Below are 16,970 nucleotides of genomic sequence, written 5' to 3'. Positions count from 1 at the left end.
CAGTCATCAATCAAACGTCGTGCCGTTCGGTCCTGTCGATACGCTCACACAGTATTCTGGCCGCGGTGCGTTTCGGCGTGCATTCCGGTCGGCGGCGACGGCGTCTGATATTTGCGAACGGTTGACGATAAATAAAATATAACGGCGGACCCGTGCGTCAGCTCGTCGTCGTGATAATAATAAAATATTGTAATATAGTATCGCGTCGCGGAACCCGGTGTGGTGTAAGTGCAAAGTTCGCGTTTCCGGTAGCACCATCGAAGCCGACGAGCACCGCCCGTCATCATCGTTTTAAGACTTTCGTCTCGCCAGCGTAGTTCTTTGGCGACGCCGGGGGACCGCCGACGGACCGTGGTCGCGCGATTTTCGGCGTTCCACGCCCGCTCACCGTGCGTAGGTGCGATGCGTGCGGACCGACGTATTACATTTTAATAACACGATTTTTGTTCGGTATTCTAATAAAATATTATCGACGGACCACATCGATCTCTATTCTGTCTGATCCGACGTCGCACCTGCAGCTGGCCGCTACACTATGGCCTGGCTGACAGACCTTCGCTGCAGTACATCCGGAGATTGCACGATACTACCGAGTAAATACCTTTTTGTGTTTATAGTACCGAGTCTACAATAGTACCTATTGTGATGTACACCCAATACCCACCTAGCCATAAACATATAGTGGGTCGTTTTTATAATACCCGATTGGTACCAATTTTGGTAAAAATACTATTGTAATCGATTGTGTCATCATACCAAAGCGACATAACGTGTACTCAACATTGTTTTGGTCATGTGTTTCTGCTAGCACATACGGCAGTTGTAGTGTTCGATACCTATGCAATGTGTGATTTCTGGCTAATGGTCAAGAACGGCACAGTTGGAACATGACAACATGTCCTATTTTTTTTCATCTATAAGTAACATACATTGTACGATTGATTTTGTCAACAAATTCCTGTTGAATAGTTGGTTTTTAAACCTAAATGTCATTATTAGTCTAATGTTATAGGTAGATACCTAATTATTATCACAATATATCTGTTTAAAATAGTCTTACTTATTTCTTATCTCAACTAGCCTATGTTTAGGAAGATGAAGAAGTTTTTGTTCTGCTCATATTATAGTTTTAGTGAAGAAAATATGGAAAAATATGCAAATAATATATATACCTATATATATTATAGAGGTATATGACTATAATCAGGCTTGTAAGGTAACTAAAGAGCGCCAAAGAGGAGTAAGAAAATATTAAGGTAGACTAGTATGGAGTACCTACTTTTTTTTCCTTCTTCGCTTTGGTTCCATTATGGGGGAACTACTGTTTTCACAAGGCCTAGCCCCAACTATGGAATACCTAGGTATACTAATTAACATTACTTATTCAAACTTCTGTGTTATATATTATTAATAAAAGTACTTATTATTAATAGAGGTCCTATAAAAAGATACATTTAGGTACCCAGGATAAAATTTATTCATGAATTGAGAGTAATTTATTCAGGTAGGTACAAATGTAGGTATATAATATTTCATATTGCAATTATTTATCAATAAAATATTTCTAATTTCTAATAGTTATTAGCTATATTTATATCATGGTACCTACGATCTATAATTAAAAAATAATAAGTTCAATATTTTATAATTTGAACGTTAAATTTACTAATATGTAGATACCTACCGGGGTACTTACTTACATAGTATATTTATTTATAAAATGTACTTTTTCGGATAAGATATCACTGATAAAAATTATTTTTATCTCTTTTATCTTCTCTATAATCATTACATAGCTTTTTGAAATTATATAAGTACCTACTGTTTCTCAAACTACCTATAGTGAAAAACGTTTAAACGCATATAAGTGACTACCCAAACAAATTATTGCTGTACATTTATTTCATTTTCACTTAACTAGGTACTTAAGAGTTAAGCATAAAATAAATAAAATGTGCAGGTGCCTATTGTACCGTGCATATATAAATACTCGTATAAATATTTCACCATACTGACAAAATACTATATATTCCAGAGATTGTTCAATTATACTATCTTTATAAAGTTTACCTATTACTGGGGTTTTTAAATGTTTATACTTTAAAGATGACCTTATTGTGTGTCATTATTTATATATTATATCTATGGGTTTATATTATCTTTGTTCATATTATATATTTGTTCAAATTTACTAATCAATACAGATCTACTCACTTTCTATTCATGTATATACTTAATAATATAATATTGTATTATGGTGTTACAATGTAACATAGTATGCATTTATGTGTGATATTGATAAAAATACTAAACAAAGTAATACATAGGTACATATAAAGTATAAACTGACAAACTGTTATTTTACTATTATTTATTTCTATTGCTTTTTTTCCAACCCTTGATTCTTCTAGTGTAAAGAAGAAAAATTAATTTTTATTTTTAATCTTATAGACAAAAAAACGCATTCAACAAATAGAATACATCATCTTTCATCGCTTATTTAGAGTAGTTACCTATACATATCCTATATGGTTTTAACATTTTTCTTGGGTATTTCGTCCATGCTTCACATATTTCTTTAAAAAAACTATTTTGGTTTCATTAAAATACTGCCTATATTATGTACGAAAACTGTAACTTTAGATGGGCATTTAAAATATCCAATATCCATGTACTTATCTACACCTAGGTATATACTATATTGTGGGTAATACCTAGAGTAATATACCTATATAATCAATGTAGTGGCGTGCCCAGCGGCCAGAGGGGAAGGTAGAAGTATTTCTCCTCCCCCCATATTGTCCCGTAAATCCTCTTATTTGTGTCTTTGGTACTAGCACAATAATTCATTCAAATGTATTATTACCAGTATTGGGATTTCATAGCATTTTCATATTTCTTATAAAATGGTTAAGAGATAACATAGTTATCTTAACATTTGTTTCATAATTCATAGAACCGAGTAGGTATAGAACTGAAATTAAAAATTTAATTTTGAGTATTTTCACATTTTTATATTTTAGTGTTCTTTCTGGACTTACTGAGATATCTTCGCATTATGATCCATTTTTTTATCAAAATTAGTTTTATGTTATGAAATAACATCTTGATTATTATCTAATTTTAAAAGTAGATATAGATTAAGCAAAATAGACCTAGTTATTATACTAGTTGTGTTTTCAGTTGAACGTGTTGTGATTATTCTTGGTACTTAACTTTGTTTTAAAATTCCATTTTTCGCATATTTTGTTGTTTTTATTGCATATTTTTGCACATATATATTTAACAACATTTAAGGTAATATATAACGCATATTTTTGCAATTTGATGTGCTATAAAATTCCAAAATTAAAACAAGTTCTAAATCCCAAGCACAATTTTAGGTTATATTAAATTGATGTTTAAATATTAATTTAAATAAAATAACAATAAACATAAATTTAATATGAATATAAATGCTTATATCTAATTTATAATTCGATAAAACCTTGTTATGAGATACGTTTCATGGGCATGACATGAAGGGACCATGTAACAGAAATCTGAAGACATCCAAGTGAATAGACCTATAATAGAACTTGTGAATAACTGTTAGTTGTTATATTTAGACATCTAGTTCAATAATTTCTGTTGGTGGGAATTAAATCTCAATAATTTCCATTGTTTCAAATTTCAATATGACTGTTTTATGGACTGAGAAATGATAGGTATTTACTTTGTACAAGGTAACTTTTTTTGTGGGAACTATAATTATTATAGTTTTATCTTTCCAAAGAGTTTATGTAGGTAGGTATATGGTACAATATAACTATGACAATTACATAGAGATACCTCAGAGTAGGTATATTTATTATCTGACTATGTATTATAAAATACATTGCCCATAAGCTCAACATTATTTTATTGTGTACCTACCTGTTGTAGGTACTTTAGTAGGTACTTATAATTTTAATATTTAAGAAGCAAAAATAATTCTTAACTGACTTATTTAACTAACTAGAATCAAATTAGTAATAACTAAAATTTAGGAATAAACCTAACTGAAACCTAAAAGGCACTGTTCGTTTTTAAGTCTGTCGTTCACCACAATAGAATATAATTTTTGGTAGTGAGGCTGTATTTATACAAGTTACATTTAGCATCATATCTCATACTGCGTAATATATAACAATTTAAATTTTTCAAATAATTACATTAAGAAAATAGTACCTATACATATTATGTAGCTACACGAATTTCGTGTGATGTTTACTCGCACCGGTTGCTGAGATAGTGTACCAAAAGGTGTACAATTAGTTTAAGATACAATTTTTTCCCTCCAAAATTTTTAAATCCGATTTTCCATTATATTCAGGATACGTTGAACGTTCGTGCGTAAAATATGGGCGTTTGTGCAGGTATTATAATTTATAAGTCTACGAACACATTTTGTTGACCCTATTAAAATTGCGCGTAGGTAGGTGTTGCTTATTGTATTTACATTCCTTATTCCATTCATTATCATATCTAAACTTGTAGGTTTTAATATGTTGTGTGGGATTATCCAAACATGTAGGCTACGAGGATCCTCGAGATTTTCATTCATTCATTCATCTTTTTATTATTTTTATTATTTAAGTGCATGTTCAATACAAACTCGAATTAATATATTAGCATTTCCGTTTGACATATATTTTACATTATATAATATTATAACATGTGGCATATAGCTGCATAGGTCGTCTGATAAAAAATAATAGAGAGATCAGATATAGTTCGTTTACCTTAACAGTGATTACGTCACGACTATTAATTATCATTTATTATGTGGTACAAATTTAAACTATTTACTAAATTGTACTAAACTCAACAACCACCAGGGTTTTCTATAAAAATAATGAAACGAGCAAGATAAGAATTCTGAAACAGTTATATAGGTACCTACTATGTGTTCTTATAATTATGTCATGATTTCAGATGATAGATACATCTGTCAGTTGCAAAATACCAAAAATATATTTTCAAGTATATTTTTATATATTATATTATAGTTCCTATGTCCTATACTCTATAGTGAGTGTCTGTGGTACATATTATGTTTTTATAGAAGTTATTATTTAGCGTCCTTATTGTACCTAATAATATCTTTATTATAATACTTGCTTTTAGTTAGTTCATTTAGGTATTACCGGGTATTAGTATGATTTCGATTTTTATAAAATAATTTCTCATTTATTTATTAACAATTATTATGTACGTAAGCAATATGTTTTTTTGTCCCTAACTAATCCCTAACTCCCAAAAATGCACCTTAACGAAGCCTCTTAAATTAGTTTTCATATTATAATTTTATATAGCCTTTTTTATTAAAATAAAGTTGGTATTTAGCCAAATAAAACATGTACTGTTATGTTTTTGCGCGCATAAAGGTTTTTATGAAATTATTTAGGTAATTGGATATAATATATCTTGACGAAAATTATTTTTCATGAAATACATGTATGATATATTAGAAGTTCTTTTAATGATAATATTTTGATTAGTTTAGAAAATGCTTTTATTGTATAATTACTATCGAGATTATTATACACTACTATTTATTTTTATTTTTATTTGAATCGATTAATTAATAATTAAAATTAACTTTTTTACTGCCGATATAAGTCAAACTAAAAAGTAAAATGTATTATCATTAAGAGGAATGGGGGCCATTCCCCCCCCCCCCGGTGGCCAAATTTTGTACACAATACAATATGTAAATAATAATATAAATATAATATGTGTATACTGAACGTCTATTAAAAATTGTATACCCCCCCCCACCTTGAAAAAATCCTAGATACGCTACTGAATAGGATAATTTAACGGGATAACCTGAATATAGGTACTTACTTATTTCAACATCACCAGGCTAAAGGTTTGGGTTGGTACCTATATTTTTACTATATAATCATCTCGATAATCATGTATTCAAACATTTTGTAGTTATAAACTGTTAAAAGTTTTTAGTAATTAGTAATACCTTTATTTATAAATGTAAAAGAATTAGTTTTTTATTTAGTGACATTAAAAACGTCCATGGATCAGCCAAGTATACATCAAAAAATAAATAATATACATTTCAAGCGAATTAGCCATTTTATAACTTCTAGTTAAAAAAAAAATACGACAGCTATAAAAAAATATATCCGTCCTCTATTAAATTAAATCGTATTTATTTTTGAAAAGCTTATACCTACAGTGCCAATCTCAATTGCAAAAAATATGATTTTCGTACTATATAGATAAGTAAATAATAATTGTAGGTAGATTTATTTAGGTACTCATATAAATATTATTGATTTAATAATCCATTAAATAAACACTGTAAATTCCAAGAAATTTCTGAAATTGGTACATTTGTTTTTAGATAATATTCAAAATACCAGAGAACTAATTGATTTTTCCTCGGATTTTTCTATGATGTGTGTTTTTTAAAAGGTGTGTATTTCTAGGCATTAAATATATCAAAAAATGTGTAATATCAATATTTAATATAGATTAGAAATTAAACACGAATTAATTTTTTTTTTTAATTTTCCTGTTATGAAAAGTTTTTTTAAATAATTTAGCTGCTACTATTATATTATATTTATTATTTATTATTCATGGGTACAGCACTACAGCTACTAGATTATTATAGCTTATAACACAATAAATATTAGTTACATATAAATAATACAATGGTTTCCTTAGATTAAGTTGTACACGGTTGTACATATCAATTAATTTTAGAAATGTGATGGTTGTCAGACATTTCTAGACTTTTTCTGGTTTCCATATGGTTTCGACAGTAAACAAGGAGGCGCTTGATTATAAGAGGTTCTCTGCAGGTTCGACACATTACTAATTCTTCTCTGCTCATAAGATGTCCATGAGAAATCTTTTAGTGACCTGTACGTTGTCTATAAATAACTACTCGGGTAACTACTTCATCTTTGCGATTGAATGAATGGGGTTTAGGCCAGTATATGGTAATATTTTTGATTTCTCTAAGTTTATATTTTGGCGAACGTCGTCATCCGGATTAATTCCCATAAATAGGTACAATAAGTGCTAACATTTCTATATTTTATTATACCGTCGACAAGTCACTTTTACGCAATGGTCAATCAGGCGTGTTTTGTTATAAATTATTATTATCTTTATTTTTTTTATCATTCATATCCTTTCATTATTATTTAAATTTTGTTTGATATAATCTGCAGGCTTTAGCTTAAATTGTTAAGTACAAATGCTAAGTTGAAAGCTCTAATACATTCCTGTTACCAAATATTGTATAAAAATAAAATATTGTTTATTTTATTTTGTATGTAGGTACCTACCTATTAATTTATTATTATCAAGAGATATTATGTACGATAATTGATTGGACTTAACATCATTAAAATAATTCATAAAACAAATTACGATTCTAATATTTTATTCTCCGTTATATTAAGTATGTTCTGGACAAATTTGCGTTGTGCCATATAATTTTTCCAAATAAAAATATTCCTTATTAGAGAAAGAATAAATTATTACTATTATTATTATTATTATTATTATTATTATTATTACCTATTAAATATATTGTTTTTCAATAAATTCTTTCATGAGTAGGATTCGACGGATAATATTAAGTATATAGGGATTTTGTCGATGTTAGGTATATTGAATTATATCATAAACGAGATCATAAATTACCAATAATAGTTCGATAAAAATGTTTTGACATTTCAGTAACATGACCAAAAGACCACCACGATTATTAGTACCTACATTTTTATTACTATATGCGTATAGTCGTGAACGAATTTTGTATTTCTTAATTTACCTTCACGTAACTATCTGATGTTGGTGTAAATGGTATTATGAAATATGTATAAGTTGTAGAATATAAACATTTTTATAAGTTTATGTTAGTATGTTTTTTATATACCTATGTATAATATAGGTATATTATATACATCCATATTAAAGCAAAATAAAAATAATGTTAATTGATGAATGGTTTTAATTATGAATATTCAATGTTGTAATTCTGCTTTGCCAAGATTATCTGAGAAATATTTAAAAATAAAATTATTATTGAACATTAATAATTCGCTACAACACAGTTGATTTAAAAAAAGGTAAATTATGATATTTTATTAAAATATAAATAAATATAACGGTTTATTAATTCCGGATGAATCAATATAAAATTTATTATTAAAAACTTGGTTTATGTAATTGTAGTAATGAACAATCGAAAAATAAACTTTACGGAGTTATATTTTCGTCCGATAATAACAAAATATCATTCAAGGCATGTCAATTTTCATAATACATCCAAAAATATTATAATAATATTTTGAAATATTCATTAAAAAGGAAAATTATTTTGAGTGTGTATTTTGGTAGATATTTTATTGTATATTGTATATTATTTAGTATTTTTATTTTTATCATATTATTATGTATGATTATGTAACATGAAATGCAATGAGTAATGACTAATTATGGTATCCAAAACCGTCTTTCCGGTGTACCTATATTTTTCAAAAATAATAAAAAGAAAACATGTTGAAGTCAGTACTGTTTTTCATCACTCAACTATGAAAATCATAGTACCGCCTAATACTTTTATAATTTGTTAAGATTTCACTTCCTATGATGATACACATCTTAAAAATATATTTTCATCAACCTCATTTATTTACTATCAACTTTAAATTATATCCTGTAAATGTAAATACTATATTATAATATATATCAGAGGTAGCGTTATTTTTTAATCCAAGATTAATTTATGTTAATGGAATCATTTTAACTTTAATAACAATTCATTATTGTATAGTTAATTGTTGAACAACATCGAACTCAAGCAATAATTTCCTAAACACTCGTCATTACTCGGCGTTTCCTAGGTACAGTAACACAGTGCAGTACAGGCTTGTAATAATTAATACATTATATATTAATAATATTTGTGAACCTATAAAATGATAAATTTGGGGTCCTTAACACTTTCGCTGCCTTATTTTTTTATAAGCTTATAAATTATAAAATTAAAACACATTCAATTTTAAAACATAACATATTGTTATGTATTTTAGAACAATAAAAATTGCAATCATGTAAAATAATATCTAACTAAAAGTTGATTAAATAATTAATATTTATTAGCGCTTTTTACTGGTATACGTCTGTAACATCAATTTCAATGACGACAACCGTCACACGTTTACAAAAAATAAACACTAATAAATAACAGAAATAATATTGAACAGACGTCTATTATAGTATTTATATTTTAATCCTAGTGGTTTGCGGTATCAATACAGTGTCCTCTATACTCTATAGACATAGGTTGAAATAATCGTGCTGTTTTTTTTTTAATATTACAAAGTAAAGACCTAATGTGAATTATTGATTATTATGAATACAGAACAGTATAATTATTAATTTGATTTAATTTTTAATTTTAATAGTATTGTTAATTGTATAGTTAAATAATTCAAGGTATTTCGTATTAAGAAATAAGGGGGTTTTATGAGGTCGTTTCGTTTCTTATGAGTAGGGGCTGGATTATAGACTACGGATATTAATATTATGCCATCGTCAGCCAGGATGTACTATGTTGTATTTATATAATAATATAACAGCCTACACATCAGCTATAATGAAAATTAAATACAAAATACAAATTTTCAATGAACACTCGCGTTATATCATTGGTCGTGAATCGTGATAGAAATTCGAGCACGACATGCGAGAACTTGTTGAATGTTGTATTATTATTACGTTAATTCTATTATGTGTGTCCACTGCCAATGTATCCAATCATAAGTCGCTCGTTGCACTTAAAATTACCTTGACCCGTAATTGATGAAAAAAATACAACAAAAAACAATTCAATTTTATATATACATATATTATATGCCTATAGACAAAACCTTAATCATCTATGCGTGTGGCTCTTTATAATAATTGCATGTGTTCGAAGTTGACGTGCAGTGTCTACGTCACTTTATATAATATAATATAATATAGGTACACGTGCGCGCGAAACACGTCTGCATAAGACCAATTACGAATATTAACCCTGACGACCGTGTTTTCGTGTTAAAAGTTCCCTCTGTTAACGCACGCTATATTATTATGTTCATCATAATATATTAGGTACCTACTACCTATGTAGGATATATTCCTGGTATTAATTTTGCAACATTTTGTCTAGATTTTTTCAACGGTAGCATCGGGACGATTTCCACGTCCGATGGTACTATATTATATTTATATTTATACATATTATATAATATAATATATATAGATATGCGTGTAATAACGACAACCACACTGATACTTGATAGTATAGTAAAAAAAGAAAAAAGAAAGGCACACCGGTCGCCGCCCATCTGTCAATGACCGGCGTTAATACTTGTGTATAAAATAGTATAATATCTGCGTCAAAAACGAGCGATGGCGACGTAGTGTAACGGTATGCCCATTTCGTACGCGCATTTTTCTTTCCAGTATCAATAATAATTTTGTATTATAGTTATTTTTATTATAATAATTTCCCTTAAATGTTAACTATTACTTAAACGTACAGTCCACTACCGAATGGTGTAATTTAGTCGAGACGTGAACTTTTATATTTGTCACGATACGGTATATACATATATACACTAACATCACCCTTGATCAGGCTTTTGAAACGAACAGTCAACAGTTAAATATTATAAATAATTATGTATTTATGTACGATTCATATGTAAATATTATATACAGTACCGCTATAGATATATGGTATACTGTATTACTGGTAATATAGGTACGAATGTACGATAATATGGTTTTGTATATTTCAGAAAAACCGACTATGTCGCGTGTCCACAAAAACAGGGTACCTATGTATCTTAGACACTCAGGGACATGAGTTTAAACTATTGGATGATAAATTCCTTTGACTTACAATTGTATAACTCTTTATTTTGCACATGCGCAAGAACTTCACTTTTTTGTGTACCCTGTTTTCATGGACACATGGTATATAAAATAGCCATAAAGGTGTGCTCAGACTTTCATTTTGGAACGTTTCTTGAGTGATTTGAAAATCACCAGACATTTAGACCCAAGTGATTTCTTGTGTCGGTGGACTTTTATGATAGTCCTCGATAATTTGTATTATCAGACATTCGATCACCTAGTTAGTATGAGCCTGCACAACGTAACTTTTTTACGTATAGGTATACCAACGGTACTGTATATGATATCCTGAGGATTAATTTCGAGTGATTGATATTATATGGGCTTAGAACGCCTACAATTCATTTAAGACATGTGGTTGAAATCAAAATGATAGGACTATAGGAGTATATGATTTAGTATTAGGATTTAGGACCCTGTAGGCATAATAGTGACGAATGAAATAATATGTTAATCATATTCATATAATATTATACGATTGTAAATGTATTTTAAAGGCGGAAACCTTATTAATTATTATAGTCTTAACCATAGTCATTGTATTGTAAAGTTTTAACCAATATTGTTTTTAAACTGTTAAAATAAGTCATAACACATTTAATACAAATGTAGGTTTATATAATATAATGGTTTAATACGCACACAATATATACTAAGATGTGTCTTAAGGTATGCAGTAGGCGCGGTTATATAGGTACGACACGTCCCGTATGAACTGTACTCTCGCCACATAGTTTGGCGTACGCTGAAAATCTAGCGCGTGAGCATGGTAGGTATACGTATATATATTATATATGTATTGTTATTGTGGTACACTTATACATGGAACATTTCTGGTCATCTATAGAATATATTGAACACTTGTTAATTGTTATAATAATACAGGGTGGTTATAAATAAAAAGTCGCTCCAACATTCGTCAAGTATTTTAAATTTAAATTAGACTTTCTACATGACTTTTTTTCATTTTTTGTTAATTTACTTACCTATGTATACAAAATATTAGAGAATCTAAAGATTTAAAGACATTTCATCATAAAATATAAAAATATCATTTAAAATTGTGAACTATATAATATATAGATATATGTATATTCATTATTCGTATAGGTGTACTATACCTTTATAAATTATAAACATAGTAAGTTAATTTTTTGTTTAATTTATTTGAGTAACATTTTTTTTAGAACGATTTATCGGAAAATAGAAAAACGAGAAAACGCCATATACCACACTGCGTGGTATATTTTATAATATAATATATTATTATTATATTCAGTATCCGTGTCTATAATATTGTATAAAATTACATCTAGGTAATATTGTTTAATTCTGATATTAATTTAGCTTTCCTGCAGTGACGAGTCTACAAATAATGACGATGGTAATATAATATGAAAGATTCTCGTGGCTAGTTCAGAATTTCGACTCATCTAATTATTTTATTCTTTATAAGTTTATAATATAATATTAAAGTGTTTAATCTTTTTTACATCAGAAAACTAATATCAGATATTAGATAATAATTATATATTATATTTTCATATTATAGCAATGTTCTGAACGATTGATCGAATAACGTACTGATATGTTGATTTCTTCATCCTTGTAATAATATGCGTTTTATCGATGTGGACTTTTATTTTTAAGTAATTCAGAATGCATAATTTGACATTTATCATTTTATTATTATATAGACCTAATGAGGAATGATTAATAGATGTTGGCTTTCTTTAAGCTATTTATAGTCGTTTGAAATTGTCTGTACTTTTTCCGATTTATGTTGAAAAAAAATCTGGTTTCTCAATCTAAAATCTCGAAGTAAATAAGTACATAAATTGATGCAGTTTAAAAGTTTTGAAAATCGTAGGCACAATTAATGTGGCAATTAAAAAAAAAATTCTCATAGAAACTTGAAACTTTTCATTTTTCGTTATAGTATTAGTTTCTAAAATATACATTACATTTTCAAAATATTTAGATTTATTTTAAATTATTCATTCCACCAATCTATACATAATTTTACCTAATTAAGAAAATACTAATAATAATTTATATATCATAAATTATCCGTCGAAATGGATCAAGCGTCAATCAACCCGTCTCATTCTCTCAGGGTTGTTTTTTTTTTGTACATAATATATAGTAACTTATCATTAAATTGAAATTCAACACATTCATTACATAGTATTACCATTAACAGTTACCTAATAGTACACATACTTCCATTGAAACCTTCTAAAAAGGAGATCGAGTTATATAAGCATGATTTTCGGAAACTTTTGTTCACGATAACATACATTATTAGGTATATGCCTTCATATTCAATTGAGTCTTGTTAACTGCAGTTAAACGCCCTTTTTAGTAAGTTACCTACCTACATGTTATTAGCAGGCTGAGCTGAGCTTACGATAAAAAAGCTAGTCTATATTTATCATTGTATGTATTTGGTAATAGTATCTGACAAGTGACACAAGTTTGGTCACATTTGTAGGATTATGAATAGGTATTGATTATTTAATCAAATAAGTAATAACAGATTCCTAACTTCCCAGGCTTGTTTTCGCATGCATATGCTGACAGTTTGTCGAACATAATTTTATTTTAAACCGTGTTTAGGTTGCAAAAAAATACTACACAGCCATAAACTAATTATTTAAGTAAAAATGTATCAGATTTACAAAAATATTAATCCCTTAATTATTATAATCAACAGGGCGTCGCCTTAAAAGAACACAAATCAATAAATAACAGGATAGCTGAAACCTACAATCAAAAAATAATAGGTAATTCCATTAAGTGAATATGAACAAAACTTTGGTCATAACACCTTAAAAATATATAATAAGTTTATACCTACTTTTAAATCAATTTGAGACCCGATTGACGGAGGTGTATATTAATTTTTATCTCATTAAATAACGATTGGTATGTGCATAAATAGGTAAATGTATGTATTGTTTGTAAACAGTATAGATACCTATGGCTTATACTACTTCAAACTATTGAATTTTGCAATTACATATTTTATTTATCTATTGTTTTCAAGTCCTCGTCATCTTCACTCCTATAATAATTAATATGCACCGCATATGATTTTTAAAATGAACTGTTTGATAACTATTATTTCTAATAAACCCTTTATATTACCGCCTTCTAGAAAGCTTTTTCTGTTTAATTATTTAAATTAATGTTATATAATGTACCTATATAATAATTTTTCTGGTTTGTTAATTTTAAGTAAACATCTATATATTTTTTTTTCAAACCATACCCATTTATATTATTAAAATCAAGTATAAAATGAACATTTTTTTTTAGATTCTGAGTGAAACGATGAATGTATTGATTTTACAATGATGTGTGTTTTTTTTTTTTATTTTTTTATTTTTGTGTCTGTGTACACGATAAGTAGTCGAAATAATGCTTCGATTTTCGACTTAAGTATCTTGTTCGATGGGAAAGTGAATATCGTTGGTGCATTGGGGAGGTCAAAATTTTAATTTCCCAGTAGTTTTCAAAAGCGATGTGAAAAACAAAAGAAAAATTAAGGAAAAACGGGAATTTTTACGCAAAATCGATTTTTAACAAAATCGATTTTGGTTATTGGTGTAACTCTAAAACAAATGACCGTAGATGCATGACATTTTCACTGGTTGTTTATATTTGCATTTTCTATACACCATAAAATTTACAAAATATTTTGACTCTTTTTGAGCTGTTTACGGCCATTGTCAGTTTTCAATTTTCTTAGTTTTTTTTTCTATAAATATCAATAAAATTTTATCTGTTGAGTAAAAAAGCTTGAAAATTTAATAGAAGGCTCCTAGGTTATTGTTTCAAAGGCAGATGAAAAAAATTAAAAATCCTTAGTCACAGTTTTTAATTATAAGCATTTAAAGTTCAAATTTTGACAAAATACGGAAAAATCACGAAAAATAGCAAATTATTTTGATGAGAATTCATAAAAATTTTTCTTTTCAAATCTAAGATTTGAAAATGTAATATAAGATTACTCATAAGTTTGTCTACCTTTATCAAAAAAAAAATGTCTAGAAGAAACTTAAATTAAAATTTTATGAGCGTCTGAAATTTATATTTTTACAACATTTGATATTTACTCGATTTCTCATGTAACAATTTTCTTATTTTATTGTAATTAAAAAACGAATGACTGTAGATACTTGAAAATTTCACTGAATGTTTATATTAGCATTTTCTATACACCATAAAATGTTGAAAATATTTTGACTCTTTTTGAGCTGTTTACGGACATTGTCAGTTTTCAATTTTTTTAGTTTTTTTTCTATAAATATCAATAAATTTTTATTTGTTGGGTAAAAAAGCGTGAAAATTTAATATAAGGCTCCTGATATATCGTTCTAATAGCAGTTGAAAAATATTAAAAATACATAGGCACAATTTTTTTTTATAAGCATTTAAAGTTCAAATTTTGACAACATTTATCAAATTTATAATTTATTAATTATTTTGTAGTTAAAAATTTATAAATTTTTAACTTTTATGGCTAAGGATTGAAAATTTAAAACAAGGCTCCACGTAAATAGGTTATATTTAAATTACTTTATTCACAATAATATCATCAAATATACTTGGTAAAATCATAGGCTGACTGACCGTTTTCGCTCAGAATCGTTTTTCTTATACAATGATATTATATCATTGAATTCAAATTTAACACCATCCATTACAGCGACCCACTTGTAACCTACCGTACAGCAGAGCGACATCCACTTATCCACCTTTTTTTTTATTGGTTTTGAAATTTATACAATTTTTGCTTCGACAACTTGGTTATTAGCATTACACTATAAACATAAATACATAATATTTATAATGGGGTATGAACTTTTTGATTGTAGGTCAATACACCTATAAATGTTATAATTTAATCAACTATCAATTAATTATTATTGTAGGATGTAGGTATTTCTATAAATATGTCTTTAATATTCAACTTCATAACAATATTAATAGATATATAAGCTATAAAGTATTAGCAATTTGTCATTATGGCAGTATGAAACGTCAATCAACATGGTCAACAGTCGAAAAAAATGAAAAATCGGATTTTATTCGAGGTCATTTTGACTAGTATTTGATTAATCAAAAATATTTAATAATAGGTGACAAGGTAATTCTGTAAATATCAACTCTGTGAAAAATTTACAAATTTTTAGGTATATTATATATTATATATTTAGAATTATTTTGTACAAAAATGCGAACGGTCAATAGATTACTATTCAATAAATATTAAATAAATACGTATGTAGGTAATACTAGTTTTTATTTAATTTTTATTAATCGTTGTTAATCGATTATATTTTTATGTATTCAGTCACGCGAATCCTTCCTCATATATTACCTCGTATATTACCTAATATTAGTATAGTATTACCTATTGATAGATATTTACACTATGTATAATAGTATATTATACTCAGTGGTATTACTTATAAATTTACCACAGCGTTCCTTTTTATCGACCATACGTCAGTGATGAACTTATAGGATTTTATTCTTAGCTGGCAACGGCACAGGTAATGCGAACGTGATAAATTTATCGTAATCCTGGACAGGATCCAAAGCTTCTGTGGTAAGGGTTATTTTTTTTATTAACGGTTAAGTGTTTGACGATTTAGTCTAATAATATTACGTTAGCTAGTTGAATAGGACAAATACATTGGTGTAAATGTGTAATCGAATTAACTTAAGCAAGTGTTTAGACTTTTAAGTTAAACACAAACGATTAATGATTAATTTATTATATTATATAAATTAAGAAAATACACGTGTTAAAATAAATACAATTATTATTATTTAGGTACCTATTTGTTTAACAGTTATATTATAATACGTACCTATTGATATCTTATAAGATCAAAATGTATAGTAATAAATTATATTATTAATAACTGAACAGTTTAAGTCCACTTCAGTTACATATATAGTTTACATATATGTAATATTTC

At 27.6% G+C, this 16,970-nt stretch overlaps 1 protein-coding gene across 4 annotated transcripts in view; it reads left to right on the top strand.

Moving 5' to 3' along the window:
- Positions 1 to 16,970, top strand: part of LOC132943038 (serine/threonine-protein phosphatase 2A regulatory subunit B'' subunit alpha) — a 37,662-nt gene continuing 20,692 nt past the window's right edge. For 2 of the 4 annotated variants that reach the window (XM_061011813.1, XM_061011816.1), the window contains exon 1: positions 1 to 593. The gene's annotated coding sequence lies outside the window, so the exon portion shown is untranslated. The remainder of the gene's footprint in view (positions 594 to 16,970) is intronic. The other 2 variants (XM_061011815.1, XM_061011817.1) reach the window with 1 other exon arrangement.

The sequence above is a fragment of the Metopolophium dirhodum genome, chromosome 4, assembly GCF_019925205.1.
Source record: "Metopolophium dirhodum isolate CAU chromosome 4, ASM1992520v1, whole genome shotgun sequence".
Lineage (NCBI taxonomy): Eukaryota > Metazoa > Arthropoda > Insecta > Hemiptera > Aphididae > Metopolophium > Metopolophium dirhodum.
This window is presented reverse-complemented; position numbering and strand designations above follow the sequence as displayed.